This window comes from Gopherus flavomarginatus, chromosome 16, assembly GCF_025201925.1.
Source record: "Gopherus flavomarginatus isolate rGopFla2 chromosome 16, rGopFla2.mat.asm, whole genome shotgun sequence".
NCBI classification, from domain to species: Eukaryota; Metazoa; Chordata; order Testudines; family Testudinidae; genus Gopherus; species Gopherus flavomarginatus.
In genome coordinates, this window is record NC_066632.1 from 12,808,227 (window position 1) to 12,820,966 (window position 12,740).

Below are 12,740 nucleotides of genomic sequence, written 5' to 3' on the forward strand. Positions count from 1 at the left end.
GATCTTGGGATCTGCAGTAGTAAAACACAGAAGGGGCTTACTTGCCCCTAGTTGGCCCATCTGACCTTTAATGAGAGCTGTCTTTCCCAACATGGTGGGAAGAAAGTGAGGCAGGGCAGCCTCAGGAATGGTGCCAGAGGGCTGCTAAGCAGGGGTTGGGGATGAAAACTCTTCTGTGCAGCTGAGCAAGAGCAGTACCAAGGAAGGGGCATCTGTAAAAGTGACCCCACACACCTCTCCTCCTCTGGGCAGCTGGTGCTGACAGCTCCAAGGGAAGGCTTAAAAGCCACAGAGCAACTGAGGGCAGGACCATATCTAGGTGTGGCCTTCAGACAGGCACAAAAACACCCAGCCAGACTGCTCCCTGCCATGCCAAACACCCACTGAATGTCACCAGCATGCAGAGCGGCTGTTGATGCTCTGTAGCCAACATCAGAAGATAGTAGGAAAGCAGGGCCCAGGGCCAGCCCCCATGGTGGGGCCTCTGACTGGTCCCACTCAAGGTATTCACTTTTGCTGTGGGCCAGGAGATTTTACCCCAAGAGGCTTTTCCCAAGCTGGCAAGAAGCAGAGAAACACCCAGGCTCCCAAGACGCTATGTAGCAAGTACCCTCCAGCACAGGGACAGGTGCACACGCTAGCCCAGGCTGCCGCCCACTTTCTTTGGTAAGTCAGGAAGGGCAAAGGCTAGACTGGAAGCACCTGGGGCTCCTGCCACAGCCTTTGTGACACCCAACCCCCAACTCCTTCCCTGGCTCTAGCTGAAGCCAGAGCATTGGCCTGAGCAGCCAAGAAGAGGTTCCAGCCCTGAAGGGAGCAGGACGTTCAGCACAATAGTAAAACTGCAGAAACACAACCACCTAGAGACTCAAACCCTCAATCTTTTGATTCACACTCAGACGCCTTATCCGTTAGGCCACATGGTAACATAAAAAAAGACCCTCCAAGCACTTCTTTGGAAAAGGCAGACACTGTGTTTCTCAGGTCATCTACTGAGGGGGGCTGAGACTCTCTAGGCACAAAAAGTCGAGTTCCCAGCAACACGTGAGACTTAATTCTATGGAGCCAGGTGCAGGGCTTTGGAAGGGAGGCTCAGGCATGGGGGATTGGGGTGCAGCGGATGGACCAGCTGTCTAGGTGTGGAGATTTAGTCACACTGAGGCACAGAAGGGAGGAGGAGGAGTAATCCTGCTGACAGTCAGCGGCTGTGCAGAAAAAGAGGAGGGGTTCTGGGGACATTTTTTGCCTCTCTTTTGCCTATATGCTCGCTCTTGTGGTGATCGGGGAAGATGATCTCAACTAGCTCAGTTGGTAGCACATCAAGCTCTTAATCTGAGGATCCAGGGTTCAAGCCCCTGTCTAGGCACCCAGTTTTAAATTGCCTTGTGTGCCAGGAGCCAATCGATTCCTGGTGCTTCTCCGCCAGCCACATGCAGATTCCCAGAATCCATGGCCATTTCCTGGAAAGGTTCCTTTCCTCAGGAATCAGGAGAGAGGCAACATCCACATTACCAGAGGACCTCCTGCAGGCATGCTGCTGAAGGCAGCCTGACTGCCACCCTCACAGTGACTGGCAGGCCGTTCCCTGCAGCTTGCCGTCCCAGGCATGCACTTGCTGCGCTGGTGCCTGGAGCTGTCCCTGTCCCTGACCCAGGGCAGAGGACATTGGAAGCTGAACATCCAGAGCTTGCAAGATAAAGGAGCAGGGGGTGAGGCCTGGCGGTGTTGGCAGAACAGGAAAGCATCAGAGGGTTCTTTTGCAACCAGAGGGATTGACAGAAGTCGGTGAGGGAGGAGTTGGCGGCTTTGTTCCAGCGGTCAGGCGCAAACACCGCAATATCAAAGAAACCAATGGTGCCAAGTCCTGCAGGGTTGCCTGTGGGATTTCCACAAGAGCATCCAGGCGGGGGAGCCAGTGATCCTGTGACTGTACAACGGGATCAAGTGACAGCTGCCCGAGTTCCATGAGATGAGGCTGCAGCTGACCGATATGAGCGGGAGCACCGAGTGAAGGGAGGGGCGTCCTCCCCTGACATTTTTGCAGCCTGCAGGGAATGGAGACGAAGCAGGGGGATGTGGGGACTCAGGGCAGGACCCGCGGATCCCATAGTGCAGGACAACAGTCGCTGGAGGAGGAGAGAGAGTCCTGCGAGAGGAAGCCGCTGGTGGGAAGCAATAAGTGCAGAGTGCAAACCAGTCAGCCGAGAGACCCAGGGGTCTAGAAAGCAAAATGGGAGTAGGTTCCATGGTGTAATAGGCAGCACTCAGGACTTTGAATCCTGGAATCTGAGTTCAAATCTCAGTGGGACCTCCTGCAGATATTGTAGTTTGCTGCAAAGTCTTGGAGCTCAATGTGTATAGTTACTTTCTACCCGGGTAAACTTCAGCAAGGTTTTTTTCTCCTCCTCATGGGTCACTGATGCCCACTGGAGATAGGTCTTTGGTCCAGCTGGCCGCTATAGGGTGGGGTCCTAGAACTTAACAGTCTGGCTAGAGATTCCTGCGGGTTGACCTGATGGTTTGCTTTCTTGCTGCTTCATCTGATGTCCACAACTTTGGTCCCTGTAGCTGCAGCTCTTCCTCTTGCCCACATGGCATTTAAAGGAAGGAGTGCCAGGGCCAGGCTTCCCAGGCTGGAGCCCAGCACCCCTCTCCTCCTCTGGGCACCTAGAGCAGAGGCGGTTGGCGCTGACAGCTCCAAGGGAAGGCTTAAAAGCCACACAACAACCGAGGACAGGGCAAGAGGAGGGCAGGACCATGCCTATGTGTGGCCTTCAGACAGGCACAAAAACACTCAGCCAGCCTGCTCCCTGCCATGCCAAACACCCACTGAAGGCCACCCACAGACCAGCATGCGAGGCAGCTGCTGATGCTCTGTGGCTGTTATCGAAGAGGGTAGGAAAGCAGGGCCAGCCCCCCTGGTGGGGCCTCTTACCATTCCCACTCAAGGTGTTCACTTTTGCCATGGGGCAGGAGATTTTACCCCAGGAGGCTTTTCTCCAGCTGGCGAGAAGCAGAGAAACACCCAGGCTCCATGTAGCAAACCACCTCAAACACAGAGACTGGCGCACATTTGGAAGAGGGAAACTGCTCTACACACTAGCCCTGGGCAGCCGCCCATTTTCTTTGGCAAGTCAGGAAGGGCAAAGGCTACACCGGAAGCACCTGGGGCTCCTGCTCTAGCCTTTGTGATGCCCATTCCCCCCAACTCTTTCCCAGGGCTCTAGCTGAAGCCATAGCATTGACCTGAGCAGACAAGAAGAGGTTTCAGCCCTGAAGGGAGCAGGACTTTTAGCCCAAAGGTAAAGCTGCACAAGCACAACCACGAAGGGACTCAAACTCTCAATCCCCTGATCCGAAATCAAATGCCTTATCCATTACGCCGCGGGGTCACATAAAAAAAGGCACTCCAGGCACTTCTTTGGAAAAGGCAAACACTGATGCATCCAACGAAGTGGGGATTCACCCATCAAAGCTCATGCTCCAATATGTCTGTTAGTCTATAAAGTGCCACACGACTCTTTGCTGCTTTTGCAGACGCTGTGTTTCTCAGGTCAGCTACTGAGGGGGGCCGAGACTCTCTGAGCACAAGAAGTCGAGTTCCCAGTGAGATGTGAGACTTAATTCTCTGGAGCCGGGTGCAGGGCTTTGGCAGGGAGGCTCAGGCATGGGGGACTGTGGTACAGCAGATGCACCAGCTGTCTAGCTGCGGAGATTTAATCTTACTGAGGAGGAGGAGGAGGAATCCTGCTGATAGGCAGTGTCCAGGACCGGTGCAACCACTAGGCGAACTAGTCAGCTGCCTAGGGTGCCAAGTGGTTGGGGGAACCAAAAGCCACACTCAGATGAGGCAGTGGAGAGGAGGAAAGCTGGGGAGGGGTCTTGAGGCCGTGCGGGGAGAGGGCTTCCCGCAGCAAGTAACAAGGGCGGGGGCGTGCAGAGGAACCGCTTCCTGTCCCAGCTCACCTCTGCTCTGTTTTCTCCCCTGAGCACGCCGCCCACGCTCTAATTCTCCTCCCCTCCTATGCTTGTCGCACTAAACAGCTGATTGGCACCGCAAGCCTGGGAGGCAGGAGAAGTGGGGCAGTGTCGGCGTGCTCAGGGGAGAAGGCAGAGCAGTGGGGAGCTGGGGCTGGGAGATGCTGCAGGAGGGGCTGCCTGGCTCTTCCCCATGGCCCCTGCCCCTGCTCCTCCCCAGTCCCGCCCTCCTGCCCCTGCACTCACTGCATGGTAAGTAGAGTGACCCAGCCCCAGCCTGGTCCACTCCCCTGGTTCCCAGCCATGCCGCCAGCAAGTGCTGTGGGGTAGTTCCCCCCTACCCCCAAACTTGGGAGCCATGGGAGTTCTATGGCCCTGGGTCTCTCATCCCTCCATCCCTCCCCTGCCCCCAATATCCCTCCTGGGCTCTGTGGGGCTGGGTCTCTCTCTCTGCCCCTGTGCTCCCCCCTACACAGCATGTCCTGGGAGAGACTCAGTTTCCCTGGACCAACATTTCACCACTCCACACATGTCTCTTCTGTTCCCCACCTCCCTCCACCCCACCTCATTATCCCTGCACTCTAGGCTGGGTCTCTGCCAACCTCCTCTCCTCTCCTCCTGACCCCCATATCTCCTGCCCCTATGGGTCTATGGGGCTGGGTCTCTCCCTCCCTTCATCCGCTCCCCCAATATCTCCCTGCCCCTATGGGTCTATAAGGCTGGGTCTCTCCGTCCCCCATTCTCCCCTCATCCCCTCCCCCAATATCTCCCTGCCCCAGGCTCTGACGTACTATGATGTGTGCTGGGGCTGTGACGTGCTGGGGCCAGGGCTGGGTTTTTGCCACCCCAAGCGACGGGGGAAAAAAAACAACCCATGATCGCAAACGGCTTCTGCTCCATTGTGCTGCCTTATTCTTCGGTGGCAATTTGGTGGCAGCTCCTTCCCTCCGAGAAGGACCGAGCGACCTGCTGCCGAATTGCTGCCAAAGAGCCCGACGTGCCACCCCGTCCCCTTGGCCGCCCCAAGCACCTGCTTGCTGAGCTGGTGCCTGGAGCCGGCCTGGCTGGGGCTGTGACGTGCTGTGACCTGCTCACTCCCCAAGGGCAACTCACTCCCTTGAAACCAGCAGGACAGTAGGTGTCACGTGTCCGTGGGCGGGGTTATGCAGATGAATAGTGTCTGGCGGCAGTACTGGGAGCAGCGAGATGAAACGAAGGAGCCGGGCAGAGAGAATTCTCTGTGTGTGGACAGAATCCGGTGTGGGGAGTTCGTGTGGGGAGTGCCAGCACCGGAGTCACTTCGGGGCAGTGATTGCCACTGAGCTACGTAGTGACAAAAGGTGTGTGAATGGGGTGTGGTGCCTGGCTGGGAGCAGCTTGTGGTGATCAGAAAAGGGGTGGGAGCAAGAGGTCCTGTCCTAGCAGGGGGTGTATAGCCTGAGAGGGTGTTTTGTGGGTGCAAGTAGGTTTGGGGGTTTTTGCAGTGACAAGGGGTATCTGCAACTAGAACCCTCCTAACCCCACTAGTTTTCTCTGTGTTGGGGGGGGGGGCAGATTCTGCTCTGTCTGTGTGTGCATCTGTGACACTGTATCAGTGTGTTGCTAGGCTAACCAGTAGGAAATGGCTTTGCAGGATTTTGTATTCTGCAGCAAGTGACACACACACACACACACAAAGGGACTCACACAATTCCAAGAATACTCACATACAACACACCCAGAGGGACATTTTAGTCCAACCCCCAGAGAGAGAAACATTCACACCCCCAGCCACACTCACAATAACCCCTCACACACACCATAACATTCACAGTTGTGCTCAGAGACACAACTGCACGCAGTTCACTCCCACTGCTCCAAATACAAGGACCTCCTGCCCCACATAGCATGTGCCAAGGCCTGATGAACTCACTGCCACGAGACAGCTACCAATGAGAATGACCCCCTCGTGCTCGATCATCTGCTTGGCCCCCCACTCCCTCTCGGGGCACGCTGTGCGGCATGGCTGGGGATTGTGCAATAGCAGGCTGGGGCCGGGTCACGCCACTTCCTGCAGGAAGTAGCCAACCCCCTGTCACCCACAGAGGCCTGGGACCAGCCCCCCTCTGCCTCCCCACACACAGGCCTGGGGCCTCAGCCTGCTCTGCTCCCCTGGCTTCCAAGTTTGGGGAGAGAGGGGAACTGCCCCACAGCACTCGCTGGCAACATGGCTGGGAGCCAGAGGAGTGGACCATGCAGTGAGTACAGGGGCGGAGGGGTGGGGGGGCAGGGCTGGGGCGGAGCAGGGGCGGGGGCCATGGCAAAGAGCCAGGCAGCCCCCCCTGCAGCAGCTCCCCAACCCAGCTCACCTCCCCCTGCCTTCTCCTCTGAGCACACTGGTGCCGCTCCACTTCTCCCGCCTCCCAGACTTGCGGTGCTTATCAGCTGTTTAGTGCGGCAAGCCTGGGAGGGGAGGAGAATTAGAGCGGGGGCAGCGTGCTCAGGGGAGAAGACGGAGCAGAGGTGAGCTGGGACAGGGAGCAGTTCCCCTGCATGCCCCCACCCCCATTACTTGCTGCGGGCAGCCCTCTCCCCACACACCCCCCAGCTAACCTCCACTCCTACCCTGCCTCTTCCCTCAAGACCCCTCCTCCCGCTCACTGCTCTAGGCCTCCTCCCCACTCTCACTCACTCTTACGGTCATTACAAAGTGGCAAGGCAGAGCCCTCCCATTTTTAAAAGTCCTGGGGTGTTGTTCGCCCCTGTTCAGGCAGCCCTGGGTCCCAGCACTTCACACAGCTCTCCCTGATTTCAGCTGTTAGTGAGGGGGAGCCTCACTGCTAGCGCAGACTGGGCAGTTTGTTGGATGAGAGACGCTGTCCCAAAGCAGGACGAATGCTCAGACCTGGTGATCAGTGATTTCAGATCTGTTGGTCTGCAGCAAGACTCTACAGTGAGTCTCAGTCAGCTCTGTTATTACACAGGGACGAACAAAAGGGTCAAATGGTGCCTGGAAGCCTTAAGAAGAATCCACCCCACCAAGTACAACACTTGCTGATACCAGCTTCTAACCCCACTGAGAATGTTTTGGGGTCACTCCTTGCCTTTATCAACCTAGGGGACTGAGAGACTAGGAATTAACAGGTGCTCCAGTGGCACAATTGATTAGCACACAGTACTTATAGGGCAGTGCTGAGGTTGTGAGTGCAAACCTCCCCTGGATCACTGGTTTTCATTAGCCAAATGGCTTCACCCCCTCATTTGGCCCTATGGAATGTAGAATTCTAGCCCTGGGGACATTGAAGCAACGTAAGAATCAAAAATACTCCTTCACTTATTACCTCTTCTCCAGAGTGCAGGTCAGAATCTACAATCCTTTCTCCCCCACCAGCCCCTGTGCCAGGATCCCTCAATCAGAGCCTCGAGTCCTGCCCATCCTTGACCCCTGAGCCTGGAGGGAGAGGAGCAAGGAGCCATTGTTAGAGGGCTTTCCCTTCCCCTGCCAGCTTCCCTGGCTCTTGTCACACAGACAGCAAGCAGCAAAAGACCAGAAGTCCGAAGCGCATACAGAAGGATGTTTACTGGGGTTAGTTTCCAAGCAAGCAGATTCCAACGCCCTTCACACCAGTCAGGCTGATCTCTATACACGGACAGAGTCCGTTCCCCAGTGTTCCCTACCCAGCTCTGACACCACAGAGCGTTTACCCCACATCCCTACAGACAATTCTTTCCTGGGTGTCCGGCTGGTGAGTCTTGCCCACATGCTCAGGGTTTAGCTGATCACCATATTTGGGGTCAGGAAGGAATTTTCCTCCAGGGCAGATTGGCAGAGAGCCTGGGGGGTTTTCACCTTCCTCTGCAGCATCAGGCACGGGTCACTTGCTGGAGGATTCTCTGCACCTTGAAGTCTTTAAACAATGAGTTGAGGACTTCAGTAGCTCAGACATAGGTCAGGGGTTTGTTACAGGAGTGGGTGGGTGAGAGTCTGTGGCCTGCGTTGTGCAGGAGGTCGGACTAGACGATCATAATGGTCCCTTCTGACCTTAAAGTCTATGAGTCTATGAGCTCTGACACTGCAGAGTGTTTACCTCACGTCCCCCTTCCCAGCTCCGACAGTCCAGAGCCTTGCCTGTGTCCCTGTTCCCCGTTCCCTATTCCCATCCCCCCGTTAGCAAGCATGATTCCAATTTCCCCGCCCACTGCCTGTTTGACCCCAGTTTATACGGTAATATTCTCAGCGAGACCTTAACCAATCATTTTACTGAAATGTAATTAACCAATTCTAACCTATTGTAACAGAATTCTCTAACCAATTACATCTCACTCCCCTAATTAACTTACACCCAGTAAAATGAAATCTGCAGCAGACAGAAAGAATTAGAGGACCAGACAGATTGACAACAGAAAAGCGGGGGCCATAAAGATAAACTCTACAGAAATGACGGTTTCACAACCACAACCATTGAGAAGAGATTTCTTGCCAGACCGGATGCTCCCTTAAGATCTGTTTCTTTATCTGGTGGTGATGGACACTATTGGGACAGGATCATCTTCCTAACAGCCCAACCCCACCTTAGTTCAGTGTGACGGGTTTGGGAGGTGAGGATGTGACCGTTCACTTCCCAGTGTATGGCTGCCCCTGCTGCTTAGCCAAAGGCCTTAGCCTACTGTCAAGGTTTTTTCCCCACTCTGAACTTTAGGGTACAGATGTGGGGGACCTGCATGGACCCTTCTAAGCTTAATTACTAGCTTAGATATGGTAACACTGCCACCATCCAGAAGTTAGTGTCTGGATCACTCCCTGTCCCCCCAAAACATTCCCCTCCCTGGGCAGCCTTGAGAGGCGTCACTAATTCCCTGGTGAACACAGATCCAAACCCCTTGGATCTTAAAACAAGGAGAAATTAACCATCCCCACTCCTTTTCCCCTACCAATCCCTGGTGAGTCCAGACCCAATCCCCTTGGATCTTAAAACAAGGAAAAATCAATCAGGTTCTTAAAAGAAAAAACTTTTAATTAAACAAAGAAAGATAAAAATCATCTCTGTAAAATCAGGATGGAAAATACTTTTCAGATTTATATAGCCCAGAGGAAACCCCTCTAGCCTTAGGTTCAAAGTTATAGCAAGCAGAGGTAAAATCCTCTCAGCAAACGAGGATCATTTACAAGTTGAGAAAACAAAAATAAGACTAACATGCCTTGCCTGGCTAATTACTTACAAGTTTGAAACATGAGAGACTGATTCAGAAAGATTTGGAGAGCCTGGATGGACATCTGGTCCCTTTTAGTCCCAAGAGCGAACAACCCCCAAAACAAAGAGCACAAACAAAGACTTCCCTCCACCAAGATTTGAAAGTATCTGTCCCCCATTGGTCCTCTGGGCAGGTGTCAGCCAGCTTTATGGAGCTTCTTAACCCTTTACAGGTAAAAGAGACATTAACCCTTATCTATCTGTTTATGACACCTACGAACAAGGGCTCAGACTCTCCTAGGGAGAGAAGGCCCAGACAGGCAGACTGGGACTTTGGTTCTTTGTTTTATACCCCTGTCACTAGCTGAGTGATAAAAATACACCTAAGTTCTTAATGTCTAGGCCTGTACAAGCAGCCTGAATAGCTCTATTCTAACAGCCATCGGTCTCTGTGGAAAAATCTATTCAGGGTTGTCCCTAGACATTTTGGTGCCCTACACAACACCTCGTCCCCCAGTCCGAGCTGGCAGAGCGGAGCAGGCTGGGGCCAGGTCACTCCACTTCCCGCCGCCCGGTAATTGCAGGGCAGGCCAGACCCCACACTCATGGGGCAGTGGGAAGTGGAGTGATCCAGCCCCAGCCTGCTGCACTCTGCTCCCAGCCTTGGAACTTGGGCGGTGGGGGAAAACGCCCCCCAGCACTCACCAGCGCCGCAGCAGGGAGCTGGTGGAGCAGAGCAGGCTGGGGCCAGGTCGTTCCACTTCCTGGCGCCCGGTGAGTGCAGGATGAGACTGATCCCTCCTGCAGTCCACCGGGATGCAGCTAAGGGGAAGGGGAGGAGTTTGGGGGGGGAATGGAGTGGAGCAGGGGTGGGGAGAGGCAGCATGGGGGCAGAGCAGGAGTGGGGGCTTTGGGGAAGAGGCGGAGCAGGGGCAGCTTTCCTGGACGTCACAGCCAGCCGGGGGATCGGGCTGGCCGCCGGAGCAGTACGCAGCTGCGTATGGCACCAGGAAAAATGGGGCAACTTGGTGTCTCCACATCCTTTCACCAGGCAATGTCCCTGTAGTGTGTGCTGTCTTCATAGGTCCTTTCGCAGTCTTTCTCACCCTCCTGTTTTGAGTCTCCTGTGTCCCTGCTTTCAAGCACAGACTAACTCTGGCTGTTCAGGAGAGGGGAGGACCATGCCTATGTGTGGCCAGCAGACAGCGACAAAGACCCCTAGCCAGCCTGCTCCCTGCCATGCGAAACACCCACTGAAGGCCACCCGCAAACCAGCAGGCGAGGCGGCTGCTGATGCTCTGTGGCCAACATCAGAAGAAGGTAGGAAAGCAGGGCCAGCCCCCCGGTGTGGCCTCTGTCTGTTCCCACTCACAGTGCTCACTTTTGCAGTGGGGCAGGAGATTTTACCCCAAAAGGCTTTTCCCCAGCTGGCGAGAAGCAGAGAAACACCCAGGCTCCCAAGGTGCTATTTACCAAGCCCCCTCAAGTACAGGGACAGGCGCATATTTGGAAGAGGGAAACTGCTCTACACGCCAGCCCAGGCAGCTGCCCAGTTTCTTTGGCAAGTCAGGAACAGCAAAGGCTAGACTGGAAGTACTTGGGGCTCATGTCCCAGCCTTTGGGATGTCCAACACCCGACTCCTTCCCGGGGCTCTAGCTGAAGCCAGAGCATTGGCCTGAGTGACCAAGCGATTCCAGCCCTGAAGGAAGCAGGACTTTCAGCACAACAGTAAAACTGCACAAGCACAACCATGAAGGGACTCAAACTCTCAATCACCTGATCTAAAGTCAGATGGTTTATCCCTTAGGCCACATGATGACATAAGAAAAACCTCTCCAAGTACTTCTTTAGAGAAAACGGACACTGTGTTTCTCAGACTTAGGTCATCTACTGACAGGGGCCGAGACTCTCTGGGCACAAGAAGTCGAGTTCCCAGTGAGATGTGAGACTTAATTCTATGGAACCAGGTGCAGGACTTTGGCAAGGAGGCTCAGGCATGGGGGATTGAGGTGCAGCAGATGGACCGGCTGTCTAGGTGCAGAGATTTAGTCGCACCGAGGCACGGGAGGGAGGAGAAGGAGGAATCCTGCTGATGGTCAGTGGCTGTGCAGAAAAAAGGGTGTTGATTCCCCCATCCTAAATGGGCTGGTTGGCTTGACCCTTCTCCCCTCTGCAGAGCATGGTGGGGACTGCAGCTCACCCCTTGTGGGGCAGGAGGGCACAGGTGCAGGGCGCTGGGCTCTGATGCACCTGGAAGTCAGATCCGTTGGGGTGGGGTGGGGTGGGGCAGGGCAGGGCAGGGCAAGGCAGGGCAGGGCCTGTGGTTTACGTTCTGCCTTGCCTGGTGCTGGGCCATTGCACAATCCCCAGCCATGCCGCACAGCGCACCGCAAGAGGCAGGGGGGCAAGCAGATGATCCAGCACAAGGGGGGAGAGGAAATGTGGTTGGGGAGAGGAAAGGCCTTGGGTTGCACTGAGGGAGTGCAGATCAGGGGTGACACCTCAGAAACCTGCAGCAAAGGGATGGACAGGTGGGCTGCGTGGATAGAAAAGGCAGTGAGCCTAAAAGGGGAGTGGGGTCTAATGGTCAGAGCAGGTGAGGGTTGGGCTCTATCCCTGGCTCTGGGAGCAGAGGTGGGTCTAGAGGTGAGAGCAGGGGGACTGGGAGCCAGGACTCCTGGGTTCCATAGTGGCAGCTGTTTTTTCCTGTGTTTCCCTCCCTAGAGGTCTCGTCCCAGCCCAACCCCCTAGTGGAATCTGACTGGGGGAGGGGGTTGCCCTGCCACTCCAGATTCGTGATTCGAACCCCTTTCCCCACGGGCTCTGACATCACAGAATGTCCCCCCAAGTCAGAAAGTAGGAGCCCCTCCCCGCATGCAGAGGAAGCTAGTGAGATTCTAGGGGGTCTCTGGCAGAGGTGACAGCACCCACCAGACACCCACTCATGGTTGCAAGGAGAACCTCCTGCACAGCCCCCTGCTACGAGGGACCGGGGGCGCCCAGCCAGGGTCAGGAGGTGTGCTCCCTCTGAGCCCCTCCCCCGTTACTCCAGGATCTGAGCATCTTTCTAATTCGCAGGGTAATTCTTGCGAGGGTGGGAAGCGCCACCAGCCCCATTTCCCAGACGGGAGAACTGAGGCCCAGAGAGGCTGAGTGATGTGCCCAAGGATACCCAGGAAGTCTGTGGCAGAGCACAGCATGTTTCTGCCTCCTCACTCCCAGGTCTGGCCTGCTCCTGGGTCACTGGATGGTGCAGGGGAGGGGGCGCCTCGGGGCAAGGGGCAGTGCAAGGGGGGGCCTCAGGGGAAGGGGAAGTGCAGGAGCGGGGTCCCAGGAGAAGGGGCAGTGGGAGGACAGGGTCTCAGGGGAATGTGAGGGGGCGGGTCCCAGGTGAATGGGTGGTGTAAGGGTGGGGTCTCAGGTGAATGGGTGGTGCAGGGGCGGGGTCCCAGGAGAAGGAGCAATAGGAGGGCAGGGTCTCAGGGGAATGTGAGGGCAGGGTCTCAGGTGAATGGGTGGTGCAGGGGTGGGGTCCCAGGAGAAGGAGCAGTGGGAGGGCAGGGTCTCAGGGGAATGCGAGGGCAGGGTCT

At 55.7% G+C, this 12,740-nt stretch overlaps 1 non-coding gene across 1 annotated transcript; it reads left to right on the forward strand.

Annotated features, from left to right (window-relative positions):
* Positions 1-2,239: 2,239 nt before the first annotated feature.
* TRNAQ-UUG (transfer RNA glutamine (anticodon UUG)) lies at positions 2,240-2,311 on the forward strand. Its single transcript has one exon. It is a non-coding gene; the product is annotated as a tRNA-Gln (tRNA).
* Positions 2,312-12,740: the final 10,429 nt, after the last annotated feature.